Below are 1,033 nucleotides of genomic sequence, written 5' to 3' on the forward strand. Positions count from 1 at the left end.
GGGCATGTTGGTAAACTCTGGAGTCTGAACGGATAATAAATTATTATTAGAAGTAGCATGAGTTGCCAACTTTTTAGAACGTGTAGAAAAAATTGGACTAAATTAAACGATACTTGGTAATATAAAATTAAGTTTGATGCATTAAGATTATTAGAATACTTGAATAATCATTATAGAAGTGTAAAGTTTGTATACTAATATGCTATTATTATTATTATGATAACAATATATGGCATTTAAAGTTAATAATAATTACAAAAATCAAATTATTTTAATAGTCTGATAATATTTTATTGGTATATATATTTATAATTAAATTGAAACTATATTCATCACTACATATGTTAAATTTAAAATCTTTTAATTTTTTATGTATCACTCGTTATCTTAAATTAAGTGTATCTTTTTAATTGTATATAATTATTAAATTTTATTGAGAAAAAAATAGTAAAAACTTTATTATATATACCATTTTTTAAAATTAATTCACCAATATTTAGCATTTATATACTTACTAATTTGACTTAAGTAAAATTGACTTATTTATAAGTAAAATTCTCAATGTTTTCATTAACTATACTTGATCCTAAAATCTTACAGTAAATATAGGGCCGATATTCCTTTGAAATGTTGGTCATATTTCCCGAATTTAGAGCCAATCATCCTGAACCATATTTTTCCAATTGTGTTGCAATATAGGGCTATTGTATCTAAGTCTCAACAATGTCTTAATTTCATTAATAGAAAAAAACCAATTCTCAACTTCTATCACATATCAGACCAGGATAGTAAGTCTTCAAATTAATTATTTTGTTGATTAATTAATGAAAATATCCTCTACTTAATGTTTTCTTCGTCTATTTATACACTAATAATGCATAATTCTAATTATTTATTCTTAAAATGGATAGATAATCAAATTCATATATCTTAATTAGAAATTTCTTTTTCTTTTTTAAAATAGATCAATTCTATTATACTACTACTGTATGAATACATAGTTATTTTAATCAATTGCGTAAAACTTATGTTA

The sequence above is a fragment of the Arachis ipaensis genome, chromosome B05 (assembly GCF_000816755.2).
Source record: "Arachis ipaensis cultivar K30076 chromosome B05, Araip1.1, whole genome shotgun sequence".
NCBI classification, from domain to species: Eukaryota; Viridiplantae; Streptophyta; class Magnoliopsida; order Fabales; family Fabaceae; genus Arachis; species Arachis ipaensis.